General features: G+C 51.0%; 1 long non-coding RNA gene across 1 annotated transcript; it reads left to right on the forward strand.

The window, feature by feature from the left end:
• The first annotated feature begins 2,978 nt into the window (after window positions 1-2,978).
• LOC141058409 (uncharacterized) lies at window positions 2,979-12,345 on the forward strand. Its single transcript, XR_012222157.1, has 2 exons — window positions 2,979-3,299; window positions 11,196-12,345. It is a non-coding gene; the product is annotated as an uncharacterized lncRNA (long non-coding RNA).
• Window positions 12,346-13,411: the final 1,066 nt, after the last annotated feature.

Raw genomic sequence — 13,411 nt, forward strand, 5'->3', positions numbered from 1 at the left:
AGTAAATCACACACACAACACTAAAAAGCATCAGCGGGAAAGTGTACAACTGTGGGCTGAAGATTAAAGTCTGTGAAATGTGTAATACACATGGAGTTTCATGGACTATTAATACTACAAAGTTGTATCTATACACTTTACTAGTGGAAAGAGGCAGCTGCAAAAATGCGTGATTTTGGTTCATTTTTGCCTGATTTGAGTGAAGTCAATGGCGAAAACATAGGGAAAAACCGCAGAGAATTGGCATGCGGATTATTTTCTGCACCAAAGTTGCAAAAAAACTCAAAATGTGCATGACACGTCAGGTTTCTCATTCACTTTGCTGGCATCAGGTTTTGTCACATATCCGGGCAGAAAAAATGCGGCAAAAACGCACCAAACCTGCAACGTGTGCACACAGCCCTATAGGTACAAGCGATATCCGCAAAAACCATATACATCCGTATGAGAAAAACTGACACGTGAACGAAGCCTTAGGTGTAAGTAGTAATGCCTGATAATAAACATATTGGGTAAATATACGGGATGTATAAATATGGACTGCTGTTGTACAATATGCCTTGAGACATAAGTACGCTTCACAAGTATTTGTATTAGGTTTAATTTTTTCCCTTTTATATTCTGTAATGTTTTTAGCTCTTAGCTTCTTGGAGAAGGCAAAGTGCGCATCAGAATTTAGTTTATTTTCTTTTTGTGCTTAAAAATGTGAATATTTTCCTCCTCTTTCTGTCGTATTACATTGTTTTTCTTACTTTATGTTTTGCATTACGGCGCTATAAGATCATTTTTCTGACTCGTATGTTTCTTAGTTCGATCTTATTTATACTGAAGGTGATTTTCAGATACTTTATGAAGCACTGCTTGGCGTTTTTTTCTCGTATCCCCATTATTTGTCATTTATAAACTTATGATTGAGGTTTAACATTTTTCGTGCTTTCTTTCAGTATTTTTCTTATGATGAAATTTACACATAATGTGCTGACGTTTGCCTATTTTCTATCTTTTGCGCTCAGTTATTTTCTCTCATTGCCGCCTTTCCTCTTGAAGGATCTCTGTATGTTAGGGCTGGCGGAACGCACCAAATAATAAGAAAGTAGTAATAAGGTGCGTTCAAAGCCCGGGGTCCACCGTGCAGAGATGTTACCTGCTGGACGCTATATGGCGGTATAATAGAACACACGCGGGTTAACGTCACTCGGTGGATACAGAGGCGGACTCTGTTGCTACACAGAACCGCAATACCGCAGAATATGAATGACGTAGCCTGTTAAGCTCACAGAGCTCGGCAGTGAGCTCTAGTGTACAGTCACAGAACTCTGCCCCAAAGACACAGGGTTAGGCTAGCTTCACACTAGCATTTTGGGCCGCAACGCACGGCCGCTGCTAAGCCCTGCCCCCTCTGGTCATCTCCGCCTAGTATCGCACACAGATGCATGCAATCTGCACACCCTATCTTTAGCATAGGGTGCGCAGACCGTGCGCTAGAATTTTGCGTGAGCTGCGCCCTTTTGACGGTGCTCCGAGCGCACCAAAATGCAACATGGTGCGTTCGGCGCACCGTCAAAAGGGCGCAGCTCACGCAAAATCCTACTAGCGCACGGTCTGCGCACCCTATGCTAAAGATAGGGTGTGCAGATCGCATGCAGCCGTGTGCGATACTAGGCAGAGATGACCGGAGGGGGCGGGCAGGGGGCGGGGCTTATTGGCGGCCGTGCGCTGCGGCCCAAAACGCTAGCGTGAAGCTAGCCTTAGAGTCCCTCTAGACCCACTAAGCATGCGGCGTCGCACCTGCGAACACCAGTAAGGCTGGTTTCACATTGGCGTTTCACAGACCTGCGTCAGTCTGCGCACGACCGCCGCTAAGCTCCGCCCCCTGCCGGTTAGCTCCGCCTATGGACGCATGATGCTGCATGCGACCTGTGTCCTCTATCTTTAGCACTGGGGATGCAGGCTGTGCGCAGGTATGCGTTTGCCGGCGCATGCGTCCTTTTGACGGTGCGCCGACCAGCGCCAAACGCAACCTGTTGCATTTTGGTGCACTCGGCGCACCGTGAAAAGGACGCCTGCGTCGGCAAACGCATACCTGCACACAGCCTGCATCCCCAGTGCTAGATAGGGGTCGCAGGTCGCATGCAGCGTCATGCGCCCATAGGCGGAGCTAAGTGGCAGGGGGTGGAGCTTAGTGGCGGCCGCGCGCAGACCAACGCAGGTCTGTGAAACGCCAATGTGAAACCAGCCTAATAAACGCTGGCTACTGTGGAGTGCAAAGTGTTCAGTGGCGTCCCTGGCTTTGCCTCCTACCTGCACTTTCAGCCTAGGCACTAATTGGAAAGGCTGAACAACACATGCGTACCAAGGATTGGGGTTTCATAATGAGTCAGTCACCAGAGACAGTCATACGTGCATACAACACACTCCACAGACCGCAGGGGACATGGCTTGAGATTCCCCATGCAGTGATGGGAACTCAACGTCTAACAATGTAGTGTCTGTATACAGCTCTCAGACACTGCGCTCACTGATTCTCTTCACAGGAATCATCTTCTGTGAGGTAATTTTACCTCATGGCATCCCTAAAACATATTCTCCGAGGTAATTTTACCTCATGGCATCCCTAAAACATATTCTCCGAGGTAATTTTACCTCATGACATCCCTAAAACATATTCTCCGAGGTAATTTTACCTCATGGCATCCCTAAAACATATTCTCCGAGGTAATTTTACCTCATGGCATCCCTAAAACATATTCTCCGAGGTAATTTTACCTCATGACATCCCTAAAACATATTCTCCGAGGTAATTTTACCTCATGGCATCCCTAAAACATATTCTCCGAGGTAATTTTACCTCATGGCATCCCTAAAACATATTCTCCGAGGTAATTTTACCTCATGGCATCCCTAAAACATATTCTCCCTAACGCCATTTACAGCAAGGAGTGCTATCTGCTGGCTTTGCTGTGTAATGGCGTCACAGACAGGTTTCCTGCCCTCAGACAGTTCAACTGCCCGTCTCCAAGGGTAGCGTCTAGTTTGGAGTTGAATTGTTGTGGGGGGAGGAGTGATTTGTTGAAATCATGACGTCATCGGAAGGGGCGGGACCTCCTCAGTCCGGCGCGTGCAGCAGTGCTCCCATCCTGTGTGCCGGATCCTGGTGTTGCTCCTGAGTTGTGCTGTGGAGAGGACTCTGAGATTCCTGCACTGAGCTGTGTGCAGCAACCTGCGCTCTGGGGAGACTGCTGAGGAGCAGTGCTCAGCGGTTTACTGTGAGGACTGATCCTGGGCTCGTCTGCACTGAGGTGGGGAGACCATGTGAATAAATGTTATTGAGGCATCCAGGGGACTGTGTGAGGAGGTATGGGGTACACAGAGGTGGGGAGACCATGTGACTGAATGTAATTGAGGCATCCAGGGGGCTGTGTGAGGAGGCATGGGGTACGCAGAGGTGGGGAGACCATGTGACTGAATGTTATTGAGGCATCCAGGGGGCTGTGTGAGGAGGCATGGGGTACACAGAGGTGGGGAGACCATGTGAATAAATGTTATTGAGGCATCCAGGGCGCTGTGTGAGGAGGTATGGGGTACACAGAGGTGGGGAGACCATGTGAATAAATGTTATTGAGGCATCCAGGGCGCTGTGTGAGGAGGTATGGGGTACACAGAGGTGGGGAGACCATGTGAATAAATGTTATTGAGGCATCCAGGGCGCCGTGTGAGGAGGTATGGGGTACACAGAGGTGGGGAGACCATGTGAATAAATGTTATTGAGGCATCCAGGGCGCTGTGTGAGGAGGTATGGGGTACACAGAGGTGGGGAGACCATGTGACTGAATGTTATTGAGGCATCCAGGGGGCTGTGTGAGGAGGTATGGGGTACGCAGAGGTGGGGAGACCATGTGAATAAATGTTATTGAGGCACCCAGGGGGCTGTGTGAGGAGGTATGGGGTACGCAGAGGTGGGGAGACCATGTGAATAAATGTTATTGAGGCATCCAGGGCGCTGTGTGAGGAGGTATGGGGTACGCAGAGGTGGGGAGACCATGTGAATAAATGTTATTGAGGCATCCAGGGGGCTGTGTGAGGAGGTATGGGGTACGCAGAGGTGGGGAGACCATGTGAATAAATGTTATTGAGGCATCCAGTGCGCTGTGTGAGGCGGTATGGGGTACGCAGAGGTGGGGAGACCATGTGAATGAATGTTATTGAGGCATCCAGGAGGCTGTGTGAGGAGGTATGGGGTACGCAGAGGTGGGGAGACCATGTGACTGAATGTTATTGAGGCATCCAGGGCGCTGTGTGAGGAGGCATGGGGTACACAGAGGTGGGGAGACCATGTGAATAAATGTTATTGAGGCATCCAGGGCGCTGTGTGAGGAGGTATGGGGTACACAGAGGTGGGGAGACCATGTGAATAAATGTTATTGAGGCATCCAGGGCGCTGTGTGAGGAGGTATGGGGTACGCAGAGGTGGGGAGACCATGTGACTGAATGTTATTGAGGCATCCAGGGCGCTGTGTGAGGAGGTATGGGGTACACAGAGGTGGGGAGACCATGTGAATAAATGTTATTGATTCATCCAGGGCGCTGTGTGAGGAGGTATGGGGTACACAGAGGTGGGGAGACCATGTGACTGAATGTTATTGAGGCATCCAGGGGGCTGTGTGAGGAGGTATGGGGTACGCAGAGGTGGGGAGACCATGTGAATAAATGTTATTGAGGCACCCAGGGGGCGCTGTGAGGAGGTATGGGGTACGCAGAGGTGTGGAGACCATGTGAATAAATGTTATTGAGGCATCCAGGGGGCTGTGTGAGGAGGTATGGGGTACGCAGAGGTGGGGAGACCATGTGAATAAATGTTATTGAGGCATCCAGGGGGCTGTGTGAGGAGGTATGGGGTACGCAGAGGTGGGGAGACCATGTGAATAAATGTTATTGAGGCATCCAGGGCGCTGTGTGAGGAGGTATGGGGTACGCAGAGGTGGGGAGACCATGTGAATGAATGTTATTGAGGCATCCAGGAGGCTGTGTGAGGAGGTATGGGGTACGCAGAGGTGGGGAGACCATGTGAATAAATGTTATTGAGGCATCCAGGGGGCTGTGTGAGGAGGTATGGGGTACGCAGAGGTGGGGAGACCATGTGAATAAATGTTATTGAGGCATCCAGGGGGCTGTGTGAGGAGGTATGGGGTACGCAGAGGTGGGGAGACCATGTGAATAAATGTTATTGAGGCATCCAGGGCGCTGTGTGAGGAGGTATGGGGTACGCAGAGGTGGGGAGACCATGTGAATGAATGTTATTGAGGCATCCAGGAGGCTGTGTGAGGAGGTATGGGGTACGCAGAGGTGGGGAGACCATGTGAATGAATGTTATTGAGGCATCCAGGGGGCTGTGTGAGGAGGTATGGGGTACGCAGAGGTGGGGAGACCATGTGAATAAATGTTATTGAGGCATCCAGGGGGCTGTGTGAGGAGGTATGGGGTACGCAGAGGTGGGGAGACCATATGAATAAATGTTATTGAGGCATCCAGGAGGCTGTGTGAGGAGGTATGGGGTACGCAGAGGTGGGGAGACCATGTGAATAAATGTTATTGAGGCATCCAGGGCGCTGTGTGAGGAGGTATGGGGTACGCAGAGGTGGGGAGACCATGTGAATAAATGTTATTGAGGCACCCAGGGGGCTGTGTGAGGAGGTATGGGGTACGCAGAGGTGGGGAGAACATGTGAATGAATGTTGTAGAGGCATCCAGGGGGCTGTGTGAGGAGGTATGGGGTACGCAGAGGTGGGGAGACCATATGAATAAATGTTATTGAGGCATCCAGGAGGCTGTGTGAGGAGGTATGGGGTACGCAGAGGTGGGGAGACCATATGAATAAATGTTATTGAGGCATCCAGGGCGCTGTGTGAGGAGGTATGGGGTACGCAGAGGTGGGGAGACCATGTGAATAAATGTTATTGAGGCACCCAGGGGGCTGTGTGAGGAGGTGTGGGGAGACCATGTGAATGAATTTGGAGGCATCCAGGGGGCTGTGTGAGGAGGTGTGGGGAGACCATGTGAATGAATTTGGAGGCATCCAGGGGGCTGTGTGAGGAGGTGTGGGGAGACCATGTGAATGAATTTGGAGGCATCCAGGGGGCTGTGTGGGGAGACCATGTGAATGAATTTGGAGGCATCCAGGGGGCTGTGTGAGGAGGTATGGGGTACGCAGAGGTGGGGAGACCATGTGAATGAATTTGGAGGCATGGGGTACGCAGAGGTGAGGAGACCATGTGAATGAATTTGGGGGCTGTGTGAGGAGGTATGGGGTACGCAGAGGTGGGGAGACCATGTGAATGAATTTGGAGGCATCCAGGGGGCTGTGTGAGGAGGTGTGGGGAGACCATGTGAATGAATTTGGAGGCATCCAGGGGGCTGTGTGAGGAGGTGTGGGGAGACCATGTGAATGAATTTGGAGGCATCCAGGGCGCTGTGTGAGGAGGTGTGGGGAGACCATGTGAATGAATTTGGAGGCATCCACGGGGCTGTGTGAGGAGGTATGGGGTACGCAGAGGTGGGGAGACCATGTGAATGAATTTGGAGGCTTCCAGGGGGCTGTGTGAGGAGGTATGGGGTACGCAGAGGTGGGGAGACCATGTGAATGAATTTGGAGGCATCCAGGGGGCTGTGTGAGGAGGTATGGGGTACGCAGAGGTGGGGAAACCATGTGAATGGATTTGGAGGCACCCAGGGGGCTGTGTGAGGAGGTATGGGGTACGCAGAGGTGGGGAGACCATGTGAATGAATTTGGAGGCATCCAGGGGCCTGTGTGAGGAGGCATGGGGTACACAGAGGTGGGGAGACCATGTGAATATATTTGGAGGCATCCAGGGGGCTGTGTGAGGAGGTATGGGGTACGCAGAGGTGGGGAGACCATGTGAATACATTTGGAGGCATCCAGGGGGCTGTGTGAGGAGGTGGGGAGACCATGTGAATGAATTTGGAGGCATCCAGGGGGCTGTGTTAGGAGGTATGGGGTACGCAGAGGTGGGGAGACCATGTGAATGAATTTGGAGGCATCCAGGGGGCTGTGTGAGGAGGCATGGGTACGCAGAGGTGGGGTGACCAAGTGAATATATTTGGATGCATCCAGGGGGCTGTTTGAGGAGGTATGGGGTACGCAGAGGTGGGGACACTGAGTAAATGTTGAGGCATCCAGGGGGCTGTGTGAGGGGGGGTATATGTAGAGGGGCATCCAGGGGGCTGTTTAAGGGGGCATGTGGTATGCAGAGGTGGGGAGACCACGTGAATAAATGTGGCATCCAGGGGGCCTTGTGAGGGGGTATGCAGAGGTGGGGAGACCATGGGAATAAATGTTGAGGCATCCAGGGGGCTGTGTGAGGAGGCATGGGGTAAGCAGAGGGACATCCAGAAGGCTGCTGTGAGGGGCATGGGGTATGCAGATGTGGGAGACCATGTGAATAAATGTTGTTGAGGCATCCAGGCGGCTGGTGTGAGGGGGAATATGCAGAGGGGCATCCAGAGGGCTGTGTGAGGGGGGCATGGAGTATGCAGAGGGGCATCCAGAGGGCTGGTGTGAGGAGGCATAGGGTATGTAGAATGGCATCCAGGGGTTGGCTGGTGTGAATGGGGCATGGGATGGGATATGTACAGGGGCATCCAGGAGGCTGTGTGGCTGGTGTGAGGAGGCATGGGGTATGTAGATGACCATCAAGGGGGCTGGTGTGAGGGGGGCATGGGGTATGTAGATGGCAAATGCTAGACTGTATGGGCTCCTTCCAGGTGTGACGTCATTTCCGTCACTTGTGGGCTTCTATTTTAGCAAGGTGTGAAGCATCACGCCGTTAACTTGCAAATCACCATGGCACATAGAGGTTAGTGTTTCAGGGTGAAAAACGTATGACCCTCTTTTGGTTTTAGGGTGAAAAACCTGCTACCCTGTGGTGGAGTTTTGGGGGTGACCCGCAAAAACGTGCGACCCTGTCGTGGAATTTGGGGGTGAGGGTTTTGGGGGTGACCAGCGTGTTCTGTTTTAGCAAGTTGCAGCACGCTATTACTATAGGTGATGGGGTTTTGGGGGACTCATGTGGTGGCACTTGGGGATGATCTGCTATTGGGGAGATCCCTGTTCGGTGGTGACCTGCTGCTGGCTATTGGGGAGGACCACTGTGGTGGGGCGACCTGCTGCTGGCTATTGGGGGACCCTTATGGTGGGGTTTGGGGGAGGCGACCTGCTGCTTACTGGGTGTACCCCTTTTAGTGGGGGGGTGACCTGCTGCTGGCTATTAGGGGGACCCCCTGTGGTGGGATTTGAGGGCGATCTGTTGCTGGCTATTGAGGGGACGGGGACCCCTGTGGTGGGATTTGAGGGTGGCCTGCTGCTGGTTATTGGGACCCCTGTGGTGTGATTTGGGGATGACCTGCTTGTGTTTGGGGGGCCTCCTGCTGCTGGTTATTGGGGGACCCCTTTTAGTGGGGGCAACCTGCTTGTGTTGGGGTGGGTGACCTGCTGCTGGTTACTGGGGGGGCAGTGGTGGGGTTTGGGAGGGACCTGCTGCTTACGGAGGGACCCATTTTAGTGTGGGGCAACCCGCTGCTGGCTATTGGAGGACTTCTGTGGTGGGTTTTGTGGGCGACCTGCTGCTGGCCACCCCTAGAACCTTGTGGTGGGATTTGGGGGTGACCTGCTCTCGGGGGGTACCCCTTTTAGTGGGGGGCAACCTGCTGCTAGCTATTGAGGGTCACCTGTGTGTGGGACTTGGGGGCGACCTGCTGCTGGCTATTGGGGGACCCCTGTGGTGGGATTTGGGGGTGCCCTGCTCAATGGGGACCCATTTTAGTGGGGGGTGGCCTGCTTGTGGTGGGGTTTGGGGGGTGATCTGGGGGAGATTAATGCATGCTTGTGGAGTCTTGTTGGGCCCTGGGAGGGGGTTAATACATGCTTGTGGGGTCTGGTTGGGCCCTGGGGGGAGATAATGCGCCCTTTCGGGGTCTGGGTGGGTTTATGCATGCTTGCGGGGTCTGGTTGGCCCCAGGGGGTTAATGCATGCTTGTGAGGTCTGATTGGGCCCCGGGGGTTAATGCACGTTTGCGGGGTCTGGTTGGGCCCTAGGGGGAGATAATGCACACTTGTGGGGTCTGGTTGGCCTCGGGGGGGGGGGGGGGGGTTAAAGCATGCTTGCGAGGTCTGATTGGGCCCCAGGGGTTAATGCACGCTTGCAGGGTCTGGTTGGGCCCTGGGGTTAATGCATGCTTGCGGGGTCTGGTTGGGCCCCGGAGGGGGAAGAGTTAATGCACGCTTGCTGGGTCTGGTTTATGCTGGGGGGTGGAAGTCCGATGGGGCTTTATTCTTGGGAAGGGCGGAAGTCCGATGGGGCTTTATGCTTGGGGAGGGCGGAAGTCCGATGGGGGCTTTATGCTTGGGGAGGGCGGAAGTCCGATGGGGGCTTTATGCTTGGGGAGGGCGGAAGTCCGATGGGGGCTTTATGCTTGGGGAGGGCGGAAGTCCGATGGGGGCTTTATGCTTGGGGAGGGTGGAAGTTCGATGGGGGCTTTATGCTTGGGAAGGGTGGAAGTCCGATGGGGGCTTTATGCTTGGGGAGAGTGGATGTCCTGTGAGGGTTAATGCTGGGGGGGAGTGGATGTCCGATGGGGGTTTATTCTTGGGGAGGGTGGAAGTCCGATGGGGCTTTATGCTGGGGGGAGTGGATGTCCAGTGAGGGTTAATGCTGGGGGGAGTGGATGTCTGATGGGAGTAATGCTTGGGGGGTGGGGTGGACGTCCTATGGGGATTTGTGGGTTTATGCTTGGCGTCGGTGGACGTTCGATGGGGTTGATGAAGCGTTGAGGCGTCCAATTGGGGGATTTGTTTGGAGGCAGTTTGATGGGATGTACATTTGGGGGCAGGGGGCGTCATGGGGATTTATGCTTGGGGAGGGAATGTCTGGTGGGCTTTGGGTTTATAATGTGGGGTCCACTGATTAGTGTCAGGTTGAGGTTTATGATTGGGGGAGCGGTGTTATGCTGTGTGGCCCTCTGTTGTCAACTCATTTTCTGGTTTACCTCTGGTGAGGGTGGTGGAGCTGGCTGTGTTGACAGAGGAGTCGTGAGTTCTCCATCCGGGCACCCTCTGGTGGTGACAGTAGGTAATGAAGCTGATCTAAATGGCAGAGACCTGCCACCTGAGGAGGAGGACTGTGAGTGGACATCAGGAGTCTCTGACTGGATTTAAGACAGCCGACTCCCTAATTTTGTGCTGGTTTCCAGTTCTGTTCCTGCCTTCTCAAGCTAAGTGTGCTCTGCTATTTTTTCACATAAGATTTGGTCTGGTTTACTCAGTTTTTGTGGTCGGTCAGCCAGCCCCTGCTGGGGCTGTGCTGAATTTCCATTCTTATGTCTCTGTTTATGCCAGTTTGCTTTTTTGTCCCTGATCAGATTGGTCTCTTTTTGCTCTGTCTTCAGACTATACCAGAGTGCTGATATAGGGAATTGAAGTCTAGCGATTTCAGGGTTTTTGTTATCAGAAAGTGTTGGACATTTTTTGGCAGGGTTTTTTGTGCGTGATTGCAGACAGCGTCTTTCCTTTCCTGTCCTTTCTAGTTAGTGTGGGCCCCATCGTTTGCTCAGCCTATTTTTCTATCTGTGTTTGTGTTTTCATCTTGTCTCACCGACAATACATGTTTGGGGGCTGTCTATTGCTTTGGCGTCTGCTCTGGGGCAGTTTAGATTTCCCCTTTTCTTGCTTTAGGCTTATTTAGTTCTCCGGCTGTGACGAGGCATCTAGGATCATAGTAGGTACGCTCCACGGCTACTGCTAGTTCTGTGGATAGGATCAGGGGTCTACAATCCGCTTAGTTACCAACCTCTCTGGTTTTCTGTGGCTTAGCTTGTTTTTCCTCCTCGGTGACTCATTCATAACAGCCCTCTGGTTGGTGTGGGGGGTTATGCTGTGTGGCCCTCTGGTTGGTGTGGGGGGGGGCTAATGCTTCATTGGGGTACACAAAACATGGGTGTATGCTGCTTATGCTATGCAAAGTAAAAAATGTAGGTCCCCCCAGAGGAGGGTACACCACCAACTGGCACAAAGCTAATCCGTTTTACCATAGTGTCAGTAGGAGGCAGACATGGGTCCGGACCGCCCAGGCCAGTTTCTGCCTTAGGTTTTTTTTTTTTATTAATGTTTTCCTTTTTTCTTTCAGATACATTTTTTTGAGGGTGACAGAGTGAAATTGTCACTCTGCTCTCGCACCTAGAATTGTCACTACCGTATCATCTGTGGTCTACAAGGCAAGGCCTTAACAGATCAAGTGTTTGTTCCACGGAGGACTGTCCTTGCCACTAATCCCCGACCCTCTTGCCCCCCAGAGCCAGATAGAGTTGGAAAGAAAGACAAATCGGTTACCTGCCAGCCACCCGAAAGTCTGCATCCTGGATTTTCCATGGCCATCTTCATCACCGGTCTGCAAACACAGCTTTGGGATCTTCAGGACAGATATATCCTACCAACCAGTGAGGGGGCTCCGTTTAAAAAAAGGAAGGGACAGGACAAATATGTTGCAGGTTTCCCCTGAGCAATATGGATGTCTCCTGGGGAAGCATTGCTATTCATGTGGCCTCTGTTTTTCAGAGGCTCCTGCGACCCTGCTCTTAGAAAAAAAAAAAAAAAAAAATCTAGGCTCTGGTTTAGGCCTTCTCTGTTGGCCGGGCCACACTGCCAGTGCCCTGAACAATCACGCACGCCGACTTTCTAGTGTTCCCTGCTCTGCACCTATCTGGGTAAGAGTACTTTGCTTCTGCAACATAGGACTAAACTCCGCCTCCCAAGAGATGTACAGTTCAATTTTGGTTGTTTTGGAAATATTCTGTCCAAAAAAGCAACCGACGGGCCAACTCTCTGACCTGCCAGGAAAAGACAAGACGTTCCTTCAGGCCAACCCCCTCCTGGCATCCACAAACCCACCAGCGCTGGTCTGCTAGGCCTGGATCTAGCAGACTCTCTTCGGCATGATGGGGCGTTCCCACCTTGGATGTTTCTCGGGCTGCCGTCTCCTTTACTATTCAAGTCAGGTATTATGATCTCTGGTCCGGGACACCGAAACCTCAGACACCAAAGGCAGGCCTGGGGGGGGGCAGAGCTGCAGACCCTCCCAACAGTCCTACCCGCATGCACCACCAGCATATTACAGTTTTACAATACATAAATGCTTAAAATGAAACAAGCAAAGGCATAAAGTTTTCAATGCAAAAAAATGCACTTCTATACATAATGTCAAAATGTTATTTTTCCAATATTTCTATAAGTCTGCGATTTCAGTGAATGTAAATAAAACATTGCTGTGGTTAAGTCTCCATGTTGCATTTTTAGATTCAAAGAAAAGAACTTTTATGGATTAAGCGTGCGCTACCAGACCATCACTCCTCACAAGTGGTGTGCTTTATACATTTATTCCCAACGCGTTTCAAAGTTAACAACTTCTTCCTCAGGGGATGACATGTATAGACAGGTTTTATATATACACAGTTCAAAAATTGGCGCCAAGGGTCACATGTTGCAAGGAAGACAAAAGTCAAAGTTCATCAGTATTGCGATGTTAAAATTGGTTAAAAACTTATTATTTCCAACGAAATTAATACTTTTAATATAATTCCAGGTAATTAGAAAAAGAAAGTGAAAAAAGAAAGAAAAAAGGGAAAGAAAAAAGAGGAAGTAAAAATGGGAAGAACTTGGACAGAACCAGAAAAACGGAGTCAGAAGCGAGCAGTGGCCAGTACCCAGACCACCACTCTAAATGTGCAGATTAGATATCAAAAAAAGGAAAAAAAAGAGGAGAGAAGAAAGGAAGAACAGAAAAAAAGAACAAAAAAGAAAAAGAGAAAGAATAAATGGATAAGGAAAAGAATATTGAATGTTGAACCCCTGATGAAGGATTAATTCCGAAACGTGCGTCGGGGAGCACAATTGTGGGACGTGCTGGACCTCAAAGGTATATTAATTTTGGCATTCTCATTCAAGCATTTATTCCTAGCGGTTTATTTGCACAGCAATTTAGTGAAGTCTTTTTTGCACACTGCACTTCAGCAAGCAGTGTTTTTATCTAAACTTCATATTGGTGCATGGCACTTTACATACTATATCACTTTAGTTTTGCACAGCAATTTGTTGCAAACCCTTTCCCCCCTTTTTTTTTTTTTTTGCACAGGCACACTGCACTTTAGTAAGGCTGGTTTCACATTTGCGTTTTTTAGCGCTGGAAAAAAACGCTAACCTGCGCATGCGTTTTTTCCCCTATCTTTAACATGGGTGCGCATACTTGCGCGCTTGTAAGCGCATGTATGCGATTTTCATGCGCTGCGTTTTTTTGGGGTGTGCGATTGGATTTTCCAGACGCATCATGTTGCATTTTTTGGCCCTGCA

The sequence above is a fragment of the Dendrobates tinctorius genome, unplaced genomic scaffold (genome assembly GCF_039654945.1).
Source record: "Dendrobates tinctorius isolate UK_male_01 unplaced genomic scaffold, ASM3965494v1 ptg000211l, whole genome shotgun sequence".
In the NCBI taxonomy this organism is placed as follows: Eukaryota; Metazoa; Chordata; class Amphibia; order Anura; family Dendrobatidae; genus Dendrobates; species Dendrobates tinctorius.